General features: G+C 35.5%; 1 protein-coding gene and 1 pseudogene across 1 annotated transcript in view; both read left to right on the forward strand.

The window, feature by feature from the left end:
* The window catches only part of TENM4 (teneurin transmembrane protein 4), a 2,722,049-nt gene that overhangs the window by 592,572 nt on the left and 2,111,822 nt on the right, over positions 1 to 17,655 (forward strand). The gene's annotated exons all lie outside the window — the stretch shown is intronic.
* Positions 17,170 to 17,612, forward strand: LOC112641937 (60S ribosomal protein L28-like; annotated as a pseudogene).

Raw genomic sequence — 17,655 nt, forward strand, 5'->3', positions numbered from 1 at the left:
GGTTTAGTGCTGCCTTCAGCCCAGGGTGTGATCCTGGAGACCCGGGATCAAGTCCCACATCGGGTTCCCTGCATGGAGCCTGCTTCTCCCTCTGCCTGTGTCTCTGCCTCTCTCCCTCTCTCCCTCTCTCTCTCTCTCTCTCTCTGTGCCTTTCATGAATAAATAAAATAAAATCTTTAAAAAAATGAAAAAATGAAAGGGAAATAAAAAATATAGAAAACTGGGCAAAAACCATTGACATACAATTCACAAAGGTAAAAGTGGACCTTCAACAGATGAAAAGGTGTTTAACTTCACTCATGATAAGAGAAATCAAAATTAATACTAGACCAAGGAACTATTTATCATGTAGTAGATTGTCAAAAATTGAAGAACTTGCCCATACAGTCCATTGGTGAGGCTGTGGGGAAACACTTGCATGTATTACTGGTGTGAATGCTAACTAGTATAACTTTTATGGAGGTTGTAAAGTTGTACTTATCTTTTGACCCAGAATATTCGCTTCTAGAGATTTACCTTAATAATATACCACCAAGCATATAAAATTGCCTACACACGAATGTATGTATTACATCATTATTTATATCTCCAAAATAATGAAAATTACTCAAATCCCTAACCAAACCATTAAACCATGTGTGTAAACCGCACACGTGTGTGTGCGTACACGCATGCACACACAGACACACGAGTACTATGCAGCTGTACAAAAGAATGAGGAAGACCTCTGAACTGATATGGAGCGATTTTCAGGAGACAGTGTAAGTTTTAATAATACATAAAAGCATACATGACATCCTAAATTTTGCATAGGAAAGAAGTGAAAATAAGAAAACCTGAATATCTTTTTTATAATTGCAAAAAAAAAAAACCAAACAAACCCAAGATATATAAGCCAGAAAAAAATAGGAACTGGTTAAACATAAAGAATATAGTGAGCAGAAAATGGAGTTGTAAGAATGCAGGAGGAAATGACAATTGAGTATGCTCTTTTGTTTAGTTTTGATCTTTCAAAGTGTATTAATGTTCTCTGTACTCCAAAAGTAAAATTAATTAGATTGTGGGGGAGGGGAACTAAAACTAAACTGAAGGGGAAAGAAGGAAGGATTAATTGAAGGTATGTTCTCATAGTATTGACTTTGTACTCTCTATCACAGGAGCAAGAGGTATGAGGAGGAATAAATGCCAACAAATTAAACTTGTTTTAATCATTTTCTTTTTGGTGGTAGTATGGACAAGGTAATTTTGAAAGTATTTTAGAAGTATTACAGAGTTAAGTCAGTGAATAAATATATTGATATTAAAGGAAGACTGGGTATTCAATGTGACTGAAGTATAATACAAATATGAAATGATACCTAACAAAAATAAAAAAAATTCTAAGGAATTTGTGAATTCATGATTTCTAATATACGTGTGTGTATACCTCTGTGCACTGTACATTTATATATGAATTTGCATATGTCCATATGTTTTGGTAGATGCATTTGTGTGTATTTTTCTGTATACATGGATGCGTGTTTCTTTGTTCTGTCTGCTAAAAGGGCCAGGAATCAAAGATACTCCAATAGCAATAAGTACACCTACTTTCTACATGTTGATACCTAACACCATTCCTCACCGTCATAATGCAGAGATCCTCAGAAAAGTGGCCAATTAGGTGATACAAGATGAGCCTGATACATTGTATTAGCTAAAAAGTCATGGAGTGCTCCAAAAAATAACGGGAGCATGTCCCAAGAACATGGGAAGTAGTGTAACAGGGCTTCCACTGGACAAATATGGAACAATTTGAACACACAAAAAGATTAAGTACAATAAAAAAATTCTAAACCATTAAAAAATAAATTAATTTGGCCATATCCAATAATAAACACATCAGATCAATTAACCAATTATTGGAGAAGGGAGGGCCCTTGAGTACAGTAAAATTCTAAGGGCCAATTGTTTGATGCAAAAGAAGTGTACAATTTGGAAAATTAATGTTTTGCATTGTCATAGTAAAGACTGAATCAGAAAAGAGACATCAGTAAATGCTAATCCAGGAAGAAATTTTGATGAGGTATAGGCATTGGATAGTCTGTTTATCACAGTTATACAGACACATACACACACATATACTATGTGTATACACATATATACATGTGAGTATGTACATGTATGCATATGTACCCACCCCCCCAAAAAAACCTTCCACAAGCAGATGCTGTTTGAGTAGTTACTATTATTAAGTAACTGTTATTGTGCTTAATGTGTTATTATGATGTCTCCTTGGTCTGACAATCTGGGCTGCTTTCTTTTTGGCTGAGATCAAAATCCTGAATCTTCTCTAATCAGTCTAGGGGCCACTTGTTCCCATTCTCCATCAGCAGCTATAAGCAAGCATTTGAGCTAGGGCTACAGTAATTACAACAGCTACCTTCTAAGGTTGTCAGTGCTGGGATTTAAGAAAGCTGGATCTCGCCACGTTTTTTGGCTTGAAACTCAGAGTAAATGCATCTGAAAGGGGAAAAAAATGGTTTTATTTGTGTACCAAGAGGCAGAACATGATATGAAAGCACCTTAGCTTGTTTTTAATGACTCAGAAGTAGTCCTTCCTCACATACTCAGTGCCAAATAAATCAATTTTTCATCTTTGACTTGCACTTGACACTGCCTTTAATCTGTGAACTATGGAATGCAAAGAAATCTTGTACACACTCCTCTCCCCCATCTGAGTGTGGCTGTCAGGCAGGCAGTCAACAGCACTCTGTAACAGAAGTTAATTGGAAAGAGCTGGATGTCTCCAGTTCCTTTGGTAATTATTGAAGTCATTCTCCTGGCATGGAAGAGAGCCTCTTGCCTCCACAGTATTTGATAAAGAGACTCTTTTTCCTCCTTATATGGTCACAGAAGCCAAACAAAACTAAGCAGTTTCTGTTTGTTTGATAAACCCCAGAATTACTTTAGGGTTGGATACACTAAGCTTTAGGTTCAATTCAATTCGATTCAAGTACATTTTAAAACCTTTGAGAAGAAGGCATGTCTAATTCACCTCTCTGTCCCCAGTGCTCAGTCCCGCATCTGACACATAATAAATGTGTAGTAAGTGTTAGGAATTTTTATTATTAATACTATTATTATTAACACCTGTCTCTAGTTCCTATTATGTATGAGTCTCTGAAATGAGCACTTAAAGGAAAAAATGAATTTTCACACATTTAGCTTGAAATCCTAGCTCTAATATTACAGGTATGATGTTGTAGGCAACCGTTTCATCTCACTGACCATCAGTTTCCTCTCCAATACTATAAGGATTATATATAACTCAGAAGGTTGTATCCATTAAGTGAGTTATAACTATTAAAGTGCCTACTACACTGGCATACAATAAGTGCTTAATAAATTGTAATTTTCTTCCCTTGCTTCTTAATGTGTCCAGAGACTGTTTGAATTACTTGTTCATGACTAATTTCTTCACATCTTTGCCTTTGACATTATTAATTTAGGACAGGACAAGTCCTATCCTCTCTTTGTATTCTTTCACTCCTAATTCCAATGTCTCTTCCATTTGTCTCATTTTGGCTAAAAGATATCTTTTAAATTGGTATTCAAAAACTCAGATAAAGTTTTTATTGTGTCCTACTTATGTAGCAAACACTAAAGCATGCATTAGAAATGCAGAGTTGAGTACAACATGATGCCTTCCCTCAGGAAGTTTGCAGCCTTGTCAAGGAAATGAAGATATACATACCCAACTCAACTGCAGCATGAGAAATTTTTGGAGAGAGATATTCTTAAAATCAAATTCTTATATAAAAACTGTCAATGCCTCATGTTCAGAAGCTGATGAATTACATCCATGAAGGATTCAGGTAGGAGGTGTCCTTTCAAGTGGGCTTTGAAGGATTATTCAGCATTTTTGGGACAGGGGTTGGGTGAAAGATCACTGGACAGAGAGGGGACAGCATGTGCAGAGCTACATGGTGACACATGTGATAAGAGATAAAAACATGTATCTGCTATCATGTGGTCACATGCTATGTAATACATGTATACAGTGGGAGAGTATTGTTCATGAGCTATGCTACAGGGTCTGGTGTCTTCAGAAAGGTAACTGACGGTGGTGTGGAAGGTAGGTTGCAGATAACCCATACCACTTTTGAAGATAGAGTAAGGATGTGGCTGCCTCAATTGGGGTGAAGCTTTAGCAGTGGCATTTCTTCAGGCTCAGAGGTTACCTGTAGAGCTATAGCAACTTAAGGATTAATATCAGTCTATGGCCCAGGGCTATAGAAGGGCCGACCTGAATTATTAAAACTAACCAAGAGGCAAATACACAGGGAGAGTATTTATTAATCACTGATTATGTGACTTGTTGGAAGGTCAGAAGGGAGAGAGACTGAAGCCCAAATGAGAGACTGAGTAGGAGCCTAGGTCAACTGTGTACATGATGAGTTCCTTCACTAGGACAGTGACGATGGTAATGGAGGAGTATGAATATTTTAGAAACATTTGCATGCAGCTTTAGGAAGCTGGCGGACTTTGAATACAGAAAGTGAGCGAAGCAGATAATTTGTATACTAAGTGACAGATGGCATGATAATGTAGAATCAAAAGGAACTGTTCTTTGAGTTTCTTAGCCCTAACGTGTTCAATAAAAACAGGATTTTGTTTCAACAAATGACTACACTTGTCTGTAGAAGTGTAAGGAGTAATGTGATTCATGAACCTATTTTTTTCTATTCTCTGTACTTCAATCCTACTTTTAAAAAATTAAATTGGAACTAATAATTTGATACATTGATCAGAAAGGTAGGAATAGTCCATAATGATTTTTACAGGGCATGATAAAGGATGACTACTGCCTTCTAAATCCTATTTGCACTGAAACGGAAAAAAAAAAACACTGAAAAAATCACGAAAACATGATTTATAATGTTGATCAACCTCCCCTAATTTTCCATAGAATTCATTTGGTGTTACTTTCTCATAAATGTTAATAAACTCAAATAATAGTGCTTATTGAAGCACCATTGTAAATCCCAGCTATTGCCAAACTTCACAAATTGACCTTAACAGTTCCTACTCATAACCTTAGACAGGGGAAGGCATTTGGCTGAATACAGTTAAATGAACAAAGTATTGTACCTCAGGCTATGGGATGGTGAAAGATAAATCCACTGCAAGGCAGGAGACACATACATAATAGACTGAGCTTTGAAGATCCAATTCTATGCACATTCTTATTACTGTGTAAAGTGTTTTCAAAGTGCTTTATTAAAAAAAAAAATAAAAAAAAATAAAAAAAAAAAAAAAAAAAAAAAAACAAAGTGCTTTATTAAACCAATCAGAGATTATCTATTTTACACTTGCTGCTTACAAGGACTTGTGACAACCTAAAATGCATACTTCTGTGGTCAGTTTTTCACTCTGAGTACAAAACCAGCTCTCCATAGTGTTTATGCCATTTATAGTGTACCAAGATGCCTCTTCATCACAGAAATATGACTGTAACAAGAATCCTTGTTTTATTTTTATTTCCATTCTGTTGATGAGAAAAGAATGAATCTCTGAGAGATTAAGTGAAGTAATTGGCCAAACTCACCAGGATTTGAACTTAGGTTGTTATACACTAAGTTTCTTTTCCTTTCCATTATATTATTTGGTCTTACATCCTCTGCTTTTTATAGTCTTCCTTCCTTCCTTCCTTCCTCCCTTCCCTTCCTTCCTTCCTTCCCTCCTTCCTTCCTTCCTTCCTTCCTTCCTTCCTTCCTTCCTTCCTTCCTTCCTTCTTTCCTTCTTTCCTTCCTTCCTTCTTCTTCTCTCCTCTCTTCTCCTAATTTTATTTTATTTATGTGACAGAAAGTCAGCCAGAGAGCACAAGTAGGGTGAACAGCAGAGCCAGAGGGAGAAGCAGACCCCCTATGGAGCAGGGAGCCTGATAACGGAACTCAATCCCAGGACCCTGGGATCAAGGCCTGAGTTGAAGGCAGATGCTACCTACTGAGCCCCCAGGCACCCCTCTTTCTTTTTTAAAAGGGATCTTTTTCATGCAAATTGCATTTTTCTAATTCTTAATTCTTTTCTGTATAACTTTTATCTCAGAATGTTGCTTTAAACCTTAAATGATGAAGAAGTGCAATAGATTTAAAGTAATAATAATATTGAAGTTTGCTTTGGACTTTTATTGCAATATAGTTGACATACCATGTTATATTAGTTTTAGACATAAAGTATTATATTAGATTCAAGAACACAACATAGTGAATCAACAATTCTATACATTATGCAACGTTCACCACCATAAGTGTAGTCCCTATCTGTCACCCTATAATACTATTTCAATATTATTGAGTATATTCCCTATGCTGTGCTTTTCATCCAGGAACTTACTTATTTTATAACTGGAATTTTGTTTCTCCTAATCCCCTTCACCTATTTGGCTCATCCCCCCCACCCCACTCTCTTCTGACAACCACTGGTTTGTTCTTTGTATTTATGAATCTGTTTCTGTTTTTTATTTATTTGCTTGTTACATTTTCTTTTACACTCTACCTTTAAATAGTATGTCATTTGTCTTTATCTGACTTAATTCATTTAGCATGATACCCTCTAAGTCCAACCATGTTGTCATAAAGAGTTGTCATAAATGGCAAGATTTCATTCTTTTTCATGGCTGAGTAGTATTTCATCATGTATGTATACATTATATGTATATATTACCACCTCTTTATCCATTAAACTATCAATGGACACTTAGCTTGCTTCCATAACTTTGCTATTATAAATGATGCTACAATAAACATAAGGCTGCATATATTTTTTCAAATGATATTTTTGTTTTCCTACAGTAATTCCCAGCAGTAGAATCATATGGTAGTTTCATTTTTAATATTTTGAGGAACCTCCATCTTGTGTTCTATAGTGGCTGCATCAATTTACATTCCTACCAGTGCAGGAGGATTCCTTCTTCTCCACATCCTTCCCAATACTTGTTATTTCTTGTCATTTTGATATTAGTCATTCTGATTGGTATGAGGTGACAACTCATTGTGTGTGTGTGTTTTTAAGGATTTTATTTATTTATTCATGAGAAACACCGAGGGAGAGACAGAGACATAGGTAGAGGGAGAAGCAGCGTCTCTGTGGGGAGCCCAATGCAGGACTCGATCCCAGGACTCTGGGATTATGATCCGAGCTGAAGGGGATGCTCAACCACTGAACCACCCAGGCGTCCCCTCAAAGTGGTTTTGGTTTGCATTTTCCTGATGATGAATGATATGAGACATCTTTTCATGTATCTGTTGGCCATCTATATATCTTCTTTGAAAAAAAAAATGTTTGTTAAGGTCCTTTGCCCATTTTAATCAGATTATTATTTTTTTTGAGGGGGGGTGAGTTGTATGAGTTATTTATATATTCTGGATATTAACCTTTTGTTGGTTGTATCATTTGAAAATTGAGTTGAACAACGTTGGATACACATTAATAGATTTTCATTTTTAATGTGTCCATACTAGTGGCTTTTTTACTTTGTTCTCATTGTCAGATGTTTTTCTAAGCCTACATTCCTTACATAAGTCCTGTTATTATAGCTTTTATAGTATCAGGATGGAGATAATTGTGCATATTTTGTATTCTATTTTTTTAAATTATTTATATAAATAGGGGCCCCTGGGTGGCTCAGTTGGTTAAATGTCTGCCTTCAGCATGGTCCTATCACGCTTAGCTGACAGAGCCACTCACTGTCCCCCTTGTGTTCTGTTTTTATCAGGGCTATCTATTGTCCCTTTTTTATTATGGTACTACAGATAAACAAAGATAGGAAAAGATGTATTCAAGAAAGTTAAACTTTACTAAATGTGTGATATTTTTGGAAGATACTTAGTCTTTGGAAAGCTTTATTTTTGTCTTTCATTAAATGGGGATAATAATTAAATAACATAGGGTTATGGTGAGGATTAAATGAACCAGTGTTTTAAATGGGTAGATGGATAGGTAGGTAGGTAGGCAAGCAGAGAGATAGAAAGATAGATGATAGATAGATAGATAGATAGATAATAGAATGAACAGTACTTAGTAAATGAAACATAAGTCTAAAGAAAATATAATTGACCATTTAACAACATGAGAGTTGAGGGCACAGATTCCCTACATAGTTAATACTTTACATGCAACTTTTGACCCCCTAAAAACATGACTACTAATATCCACAACCTCAAGAGATCATTTTTTATTATAATACAGGAGTAACTGGCGATAGGAACTGCTTATCCCAAGATGATTAGTGTCACATAGCATTTTATGCAGACATTTGTAACACTGCAGCTCACCACAACAGCAACAGGGGGTAGCTACAAAATTATTACAGTAGTATGATATGTACTACAGTTAATGTTATGCAATTATGATTTAAAACTGCATCTTAACATTTGTGTACATTTCTCTCAACTGTGAGTGGTGCCATGTACCGTCTATATTGTGTGCATAATTGTTGGTATATTTTATCTTTTTATAACAGATTTGTATATATCTAATGGTAGTAAATGAAAAATAGACTAGTATTTATGCATTTATTACATAAGCATTTTTCTCTTATTTAAAAAAAAATTCTAGGTTATGTAGCTTGTCTGCAAGTTTTTTCAAATTATCACAAATCTCCAAAAATTTTTTCCAGTACATTTATTGAAATTATTTGCATATAAATAGACCCAAGCCATTCAAACCCATGTTATTCAAGGGTCATTCATACAAAATGTGTATTTAAATAAAGTTAACATTTATTAAGCACTTTTTATATGCAAGGCCTATATCCATTACATTATGAGACAAGTATCTTATTATTTCTGTTTTACTGAGGGTAAAACTGAGATTTAGATTAGATAGATGTTTTGCTGAAGACCCTACAAATATCAGATGAATGGAGACAAGATTTAAATTCATGTCTTACTGACTTTAAAACCCATGACTATAAGCCATACTTTATGCTGAATTTTTAAATTTACCTTTATTTGTATATAACCTACTATTTGATGTATAGATGCTATTTATGGAGATGACAAACATGGACTAAAGTGGTATAATTAAGTATCAAAATGTCAGGAGCCAAAAAATAGCTTAAAAATTGACAATTCTAATATTGACTATTATAATTAATCAGATGTCATAAAATAAAGTGCTAGGAACCACATTTTGCCCCTTTTAATACTTTCTCTAAATGGCTATTATGGGGTACAGTTGTAATTTCAATATAGGACTGAGCTGAGATGAGACTGGAAGAAATATGGAGAGTTCTTCAGTCTAAATAAGCATCATGCCAGGTTTAATCCTTAACTGGTATGTCTTATCATCCTGTTCCCGAAATGTTTGGAGTATCATAAGATCAATAAAGCTCCCAAGTTTTGTAGCCAAATTAGTACCCATGTTTTCCTTGCTATCCCATAAACTATAGATACCACAGCTAATTATTGCCAACAACTTCTAAATCAGGCCTAGCAGGAAAGTTATGTTTCTTAATTTGGGGGTATTAAGTAATGGTATGTAGAATTGAAATGGTGCAGTGGAAAGGAAGATGGGATCAATCTCCCTGCTTTGTCACATAATATCTGTGTGATTCCATAAAAACTGCCTTCTCTCTGTCTCCACTTTCTATGAGATTTAAGATCAAAAGCTCCAGATTCAGTTCTTGTCTTTGTTTCTTAATAACTTTTTGACCTTTGGCAAGACCATTTTATTTGTCCTAAATTGCAGTTATATGTTTATAATTTTATAACTAGAAATTTCCTATGAGTACTTGCTTCATAGGATTAAGCTAGGATTATATATATATATATATATATATATATATATATATATATATATATAGTGTGTGTTGAACATAACAAGTATTTAATAAATGTTAGCATTACAGAATGGGTCAAATAAATATTTTTATTTCCACCGTACATATAAAAATTATTTTCACACTATACCTTAGTCTATTAATTGTGCAATAGCATTGTGGCTACAAAATCAGCATATATACCTGGGACGCCTCAGTGGCTCAGTGGTTGAGCATCTACCTTCGGCTCAGGATGTGATCCCAGAGTTCTGGGATCGAGTCCTGCATTGGATTCCTGTATGGAGCCTGCTTCTCCTCCCTCTGCCTATGTCTCTGCCTCTCTGTGTGTCTCTCATGAGTAAAAAAAATGAAATCTTTAAAAAAAAAAAACATGCATACCTTGATTAAAAATACTTTATTACTAAAAAAAACTAACTTTCATCGGAGCTTTTAGTCAGTTATAGTCGTTTTGCTGGTGGTATGTCTTGCTCCTTGATGTTGATGACTGCTTACTGGTCAGGTAGTTGCTGAAGGTTAGGGTGGCTTATTACCCACAGTAGAACTACATTCAAAATTAGAGTCCATCGTCTCAAACCCTGCTGCTGCTTAATCAATTAAGCTTATGTAACATTCTATTTGTTGTCATTTCAACAGTCTTCATGGCATCATCACCAGCAGTAGATTCCATCTCAAGAAGCCACTTTTGGGATGTCTGGGTGGCTCAGTCGGTTAAGCATCTGCCTTCTGTTCAGGTCATGATCCCAGGGTCCTGGGATCAAGCCCCATGCCAGCCTTCTTCTACCTCTCCCTCTGCTGCTTCCCCTACTTGTTCTCTTTCTCTCTCTCAAACCAATCAATAAATCTTAAAAAACAAAACAAAACAAAACAAAACAAAAAACTACTTTCTTTGTTCATCCTTAACAAACAACTCTCATCTGTTCAAGATTTATCATGAGATTGCCGAAATTCAGTCACATTATCCGGCTGCCCTTGTAATTCCAATTCTTCTACTAGTTCTACCATATGTACAGTAACTGCTTCCACTCATCTTGAACCCCTCAAAGTCATTCATGAGGCCTGGAATCAACTTCTTCCACACTCTTGTTCATGTTGATATTTTGACCTTTCCAATGAACCATGAATGTTAGCATGGCATCTAGAATGGTGAAGCCTTTCCAGAAGGTTTTCAATTTACTTTGCCCAGATATATCAGAGGAATCACTATCCATGGAAGCTACAGCCCTATGAAGTATATATCTTGAGTATTAGTGCTTGAAATTCAAAATTATTGCTTGATTCATAGATTGTGTTATGGTTGTTGTATTAGCAACCATGAGAAAAAAAATTATCTCCTCATTGTACATCTCTATCAGAGCTCTAGGGTAACTAAGTGCGTTGTCAATGAGCAGTAATATTTTAAAAGGAGTTCTTGTTTGTTGTGTGTTTTTTATTTGTTTGTTTGTTTGTTTGTTTGAGCAGTAGATCTTAACAGGGGGCTTCAATTATAATGACAGTTGTGTTGCAAACAGATGTGCTCATTCAGGCCTTGCTGTTCCCATGGGGACAGGCTATGTACATTTAGCTTACTTCTTCAGAGCCTTAGGATTTTTCAACCAGTAAATGAGCACTGCTCTCAACTCCAAGTCACCACCTGCATTAGCCCCTAACAAGAGAGTCAGCCTGTCCTTTTGAAGCTTTGAAGCCTTGAAGCCAGGTATTGACTTCTCTAGTTATAAAAGTTCTAGATTGCATCTTCCCTTATAAAGCAGTTATATATCATTGAAAATCTGTTGAGTAGAGCCACCTTCATAAATTATCTTAGCTGGATCTGGATAACTTGCTACAGATTCTGCATCAGTATTAGCTGCTTCACCTTTCACTTTTATGTTATGGAGATGACATCCCTCCTTAAAACACATGAACCAAACTCAGCTATATTCAGACTTTTCTTCTGCAGCTTGCTCACCCTCTCTCAGTCTCCACAGAATTGAAGAGAGTTAGGACCTTGCTCTGGGGGTTAGGCTTTGGCTTTAGGGAATTTTGTGGCTGGTTTAATCTTCTATCCAGAGCACTAAAATGCTCTCTATACCTACAATAAGGTTGTTTTGCTTTATCATTCCTATGTTCACTGGAGTAACACTTTGAATTTTAATTTCCTTTGAGGAGTTTTCCTTTGCATTCAGAACTTGGCTGATTGCTCTAAGAGGCCTAGCTTTTGGCCTATCTTGGCGTTTAGCGTGCCTTCCTCACTAGGAAGCTTAGTTTTTCCTAGCTTTTGATTTAAAGGGAGAGAAACGTGTGACTCTTCTTTTCATTTGAACACTTAGAGGTCATTGTAGGGTTATTAATTGGCTTAATTTCAAAATGTTGTATCTCAGGGAACAGGAAGGCCCAAGGATAGGGAGAGAGAAGTAGAGCAACTGGTTGATGGAGCAGTCAGCACACACACAATGTTTACAATTAAGTTTGCTGGTTTTTATAGGCACCATTTTTGGAGCCCTAACACAATTATAATGGTAACATCAGAAGTCAGTGATCATAGATCACCATAACAAATACAATAATAATGAGAAAATTTGAAATATTGCAATAATTACCAAAATGTGACCTAGAGAAACTAAGTGAACAAACATTGCTTAAAAAATGGTGCTGACAGATGTGCTCAAAGCAGATTTGCCACAAATCTGCACTTAGTAAAAAAAAGCAATGTCTGCAAAGCACAATAAAGTCAAGCACAATAAAATGAGGCATGTCTGCAATTGATGACCATGGTAAGGATTACATTAAATAATGCACATGGAGTGATGAATAAGGACCTGACATTTAATAGATGTCCAATAAATATTAAAACATGAGATACAGTGACATGCAATAAAGCCAAACACCCACATAGGCATGATATGAATTAGCAACAATGACTATAGAAGATATTTTGTATTCATTCATTCTTTAGTTCATTTATTCCATTCAGCAGTCTTTATCACCAATTTTGTGCTTGGCAGGGATCTTATATACCAAGGGGAAAGCAAAGTTTAATAAGACTGGGTTTCTTCCCTATAGATAGTCTTTATTATAAGATCTAGGTATCTGTTGATAAATTTCAGAGTCCATGAATTCTCTAAAATAATATATAAAAATGAATATTTTTTCCTTAGGAATAATATCTGTTGTTTTCATCAGCTGTTTTGAGGCACTTCTAGAGATCTCAGTTTAGAAGAAATGGTGCACCTTGATCCATAATTATAACTTTGGCTGCACTACTGATCCCCAGTTACCTAGACTTTGAATTCCAGGATAACTGGACCCAAGTTCTAGATTCCTTCCCTGGCTGTTCTCTGACTCCACTTAAACCTCAGATTCCACATTTATAAAACTGGGATGGTAGTACCTACCTCTCAGGCTTGTGTCAATAATACATATCAAAAAGAATCTCAGTATATGACAACTTTGTAGGTTTTCAAAAATAAGGGTTCCTTTCACATTGGTTTCTATCTCAGACAGAAGGGTACCCTCCTCATCCAAGATCAGTCACAGCTTATTGATTGATTGTCACTGGTCAAAATCCTGTGCTTCAAAGAATATCACATGTAAAAGTGATATAAAAGTGAAAACACGATTAATGATCATTAAAACAGAAAAGGTTGGGTCATACTCCTCTCCATGTCATAATTCATATACATTAGGTCGTACACCTTCTATTGTACCAGCAGTTGCCTGTTTCTTTACTTGTAATTACTATCATAATTGTGTGGCATAGTGATTCAGATCTCAGTTTCCAGGTACATAAGGTGTGATAAGTGACACAAGTGCACATTTATCTATAAGATATTTCTCACAGAAAGAGGAGACTGTGGAAGTTCAAGTTATATAGCAGCACAGACTAGAACACCTCATAGGAAGAAAAGGGCTGCTGAGAGCCATAGAACTGTATACAAATGCTGATGAGTAAGAACAAAGTGGTTATATGATGGTGGAGGGATGTTTTATAGAATAATTAAATGTCTCTGCAAGAAAATAGAATCATCATTGGACAAATATCGAATCGTTATTGTAATGTAACAAAAACACGTTAGGGTCTTCCTATTACTATTTCAGACCATCTTAGCCACTGCACACATTTTATCTCCCCTCAGTGAAAATCTGTAACAGCCACCAGCTTTTATGTCATAGAGCCAGTGTTATGAAAACTCAGATCAGCTCAGCCTATGGATCCAAAGTGGTCATGGTAACCTCTATACCTGAGTTCTCTAGGTGACCAAAACCCGGCCTCTCAATTGCCAGAACCTGTCATAAAGTGGAAATTTTTCATGAATAGATTTCTTTTCTTTTCTTTATAAGTATTTTGAAAATAATTTGACATTTTACAGTTTGCATAGAATATTAATGGTAATATTTCCTATGACAAGTGATAGTCCCATTTACCACTGGAAAAAGCACAAATTCCTTACCACTATACATGTACATATACACATAAATATATACATACATTTCTATTAGGGACCTAAATAAATATATGGAGACACAATGATGAAGAAACATTTTGTGGGCTCTACCTTTAGTGAGCTTCTGGTCTGTTGAAGAAGTCAAAACAGTTACAACTGAAGTAGGAATAGTAAATGTGGGATGGGAAATCCATGATAATATGGGATCACATAACAGGAGCATCAAATGCAGATTTAGAGACTTGGGGAAGACTTTTCAAAAGAGATAACACCAAAATGACCTTAAACATGATTGAAGGAAAACACTTACCCTGATAGATGGAGGTTAGATGCAAAGGACCAGAGACAAGTGAGGCATGTGATATATTCTAGGAAATGGAAACACTTCAGTATGAATAGGGTATAAATCAGTAAGTGGACGGGACATTGTAAAGAGATTATGGTAGAAAGGGAAATAGAATAACTTTGAATAAGAAAAGACATAGAATTGTACACTACTCTATGAAAACTTCTCAAACCTTTCAGATAAATGCCCATTATTCCCTTACTCCCCAAGTGTCCAGAGACCCATGGATCAATGTGCCTAGAGAAAAACAATAATTACTGTTTGTTGTTTGCATGGTAGGCATGGGGTGGTCTTTGGTCATTTCTCACTTTTCATTCTAGTGGAGAAAATAGTCAACAAGTAGAGCAATAAGTATATAATATAATATTAAAAATCAATAAAGGGGGATCCCTGGGTGGCTCAGCAGTTTAGCGCCTGCCTTTGGCCCAGGCCGTGATCCTGGAGTCCCGGGATCAAGTCCCACGTCGGGCTCCCGGCATGGAGCCTGCTTCTCCCTGCTCCTGTGTCTCTGCCTCTCTCTCAATCTCTGTGTCTATCATGAATAAATAAATAAATAAATAAATAAATAAATAAATAAATATTTAAAAATCAATAAAGTATGAAGAAAATTAATGCTTGGTGACTTAAATCAAATGAAAATGGTTTAAAATGGGTCCTTTAACAGTTATTTAAAATTAATTCTATTTCCTTTAAGTCAGGGAGCTTTCTATATAGAATATTAGAGTCTTTCTAATTGGATCCAGTAAGACTTTTTACCTACTAATGACATTTTTGTTTGTTTATTTTATTGTCCACTATTCTAATACATAGAATAGATCATATTCCACCTATCTAACACCATGCAGATTATAAATTACTTTGATTCAGGAGGTTAAGAATTAGATGGAAAATAAATCATTCTTCTTTGTATCATTTGCATTATTCTAATAAAAGAAACACTTCATTTTCCATTAACTTTATTGTTCCATTAATTATGTAAGTGTATAAAATGCATGCCGTATCACAACCTAAAGTGGCATGCTGCTAAATTATGGTTAATAACAGAAACTTCTAAAAAAAGGAACTATAACTACTATAAAGCATATGAGTAAGACTAAAAATTAACTTCATTCTTTATTCTTTTTAAAAAACTTTTTTTCCCCAAAAGGGGAATAATGGGGAATAAATTTGATCAAAATAAAACTCCACAGTTCACTCATTTGTTGAGCTAAGAGGAGAGATCTCCATCTTCATTGATCTACCACTGTTTCTTCTGTTAATAATTTAATTCATCTCTCAGTTTCCAAAGTAATTTACCTTCTCTAGTATAGTTTGAAGGTATAGAAGCATGCTTTCTTATTCACATTGATTTATATGTTAAAACTAAATGATGGAATTATTGCTTATGATTCTTTGACTAGCTGCTATAGAATGTGATGCATACATATATTTAGAAAGCTTTCTAGTACAATTCAGTTACAGGAACGAAACACAGATTATGTTATCTCCTGACCATTTATCCTACCTGGAGTCTTAGAGAGTTTTTAGTTTTATATTTATTCTTCAACAGTGTGTATAAAGGATGCACTAAAAGCTGCTGGTTTCTCAACAACATCATGGTCACAGTTAGTTAAATATTTAATGCCGCCAAGTACAAGGTAGGGCATGCAATGAGCATGAACTAGACTATAAAAACCACTGTAATGGGTTTAGATCCCTTGGGTCTCCAATGTGCCCTGTACTGATACAGTAAATGAGGGAAAAGTCTCATCAAGATGCACGTTTAAATAGGAATCTGTCCTGCCATATCCGTTGACAAGATTAATTATAGATCTCTGAACCTGATGTGTTTCTTAATATCTTGAATCCCTTTTCTAGTATGCAGTCAAGTTGCAGAATTTGTTATAGCTTTGTGTAATTCTGGATAATTCTCTTTACCAAGGTAACACTTTTCAATATATTTTAAGTCTTAATGACTTAACTGAGTATCTGATAAAAGTTTCCATTAGTGATTTGCCAGTAGTTCTTCCATTTGTTCATTGAAATTAAGATAATCCTTTACAAGAGTAACAAAATTCTGAAAGAATGTAAGAGCTCTCTTAAGGAGAAAATTCAGCCATTTTCTCTAGTGTGTATCTTCAAATGAAAAGATGAAGCAGTAAATACGGTAAAAATTGTTAAGATATTTTGCTTTGTGCTCCACATAATCTGCCTTAGGCAATATGTAAAGAAAAAATATCCAAATTATTTTTTAAAGCTGAAATTATGGTGGTGGTAGATTCAGTACACCATTTGTATTAAAAAGTATATAGGTTATATATCAAAGAAATTTAAAGCACAAGTTTATGGTGAAACAGACGTAGAACTGAGTCAAGTTATCTGTGTTTACTAATTGGGTAAAGTTATTTAATGTTTTTTGATCTTTAGTTTTCTCAGGTATAAAACAGAATAGGTAAACCAACTGTTTGGATTTGTTATGATGATTACATCGTATGATTCACGAAAGGTGATTATCACAATGCTTGGTCCATCACAATCACTAAATGCCAGCTTAAAAATAAACAGCTCTTTCCCTCTTTACTGTGAGAGGAGTTTTAGCCATGTCCGCCCACTTGCAATGGATGGATGATAATGCAGAACAGCTCCAACTTCCTGGTCAAGAAGAACAAACAGACATACAGCACAGAATCACATAATCTGAAGCTTGCAACTCCTTCTGCCACGAAAAGCTGATTCACTGCAAGACTATGGGCATGGAGCTGCCAGCCTATGGCCAATGTGTAGTGGTAGTCATTAATTGGAAATCTGACCAGCAAACCCCACCACTTCCTATGTGTGGACCACTATTAGCAAGAATGCCCAGGCCATCCTCAGCAGTATCAGGCACATGATCTGCAAGAACAAGTACAGCTCAGATCTGCACATAGCTGGCATTTGCAGAGCCAGCACCATCCTGCCTAGCCAGAAATTTGTGATGGTGAGGAGGAAGGCACTGCCTCACCAAGAGCTTCTGAGTCCTTGCCCCTTACCTTCAAAGCAATAAAGATGTCAACCACCTAAAAACAAATAAAAGTAAACATAATACC

The sequence above is a fragment of the Canis lupus genome, chromosome 21 (genome assembly GCF_003254725.2).
Source record: "Canis lupus dingo isolate Sandy chromosome 21, ASM325472v2, whole genome shotgun sequence".
NCBI lineage: Eukaryota > Metazoa > Chordata > Mammalia > Carnivora > Canidae > Canis > Canis lupus.